Genomic DNA, 539 nt, shown 5'->3' with positions numbered 1-539 from the left:
TACATACATAATGCTCATACAGCATGTTGCTTATAGATAAAAAAAAATCCCCAGCCATTGTTATATCCATACAAACACAGACACACAGGTATTTTCTAGAGTGCCACACAACAGTCTACTAGAGAACAATATACAATACAGACCAATATACAAGTCTGTATCAGCTACACACTGTGTGTATGTGTGAGACACTGTGTGTGTGTGCACAGGACAGTGGGGGGGTGGGCAGAGAGAGAGACAGAGTGAGACAGAGGAAGGCAGACCTGTGTGTGAGACCCCGCCTTGTGCCCCTGGGGACACACGTCCCCTCCCCTCTGGGTTTCGCCCCCTCCGCCAGCTCAGCCTGTCCCCACCATCCCAGCAGCCCGGGACCCCACGGCAGGAGCCAGCCCAGACAGCGCAAGGGGCGACGCGAGACCTCCAGCCCCCAAAGCAGCATCTCCCCGCTGCTCTGCTCCCCGCCCTGTCACCCCTCAGCAGCTCTGGCAGGACGGGCTGAGCCCCACCTCGGCACAGGAGCTCTCCCCCCCCATCCCCGG

The sequence above is a fragment of the Buceros rhinoceros genome, unplaced genomic scaffold (genome assembly GCF_000710305.1).
Source record: "Buceros rhinoceros silvestris isolate BGI_N320 unplaced genomic scaffold, ASM71030v1 scaffold35341, whole genome shotgun sequence".
In the NCBI taxonomy this organism is placed as follows: Eukaryota; Metazoa; Chordata; class Aves; order Bucerotiformes; family Bucerotidae; genus Buceros; species Buceros rhinoceros.
Note: the sequence above shows the minus strand (reverse complement) of the source record.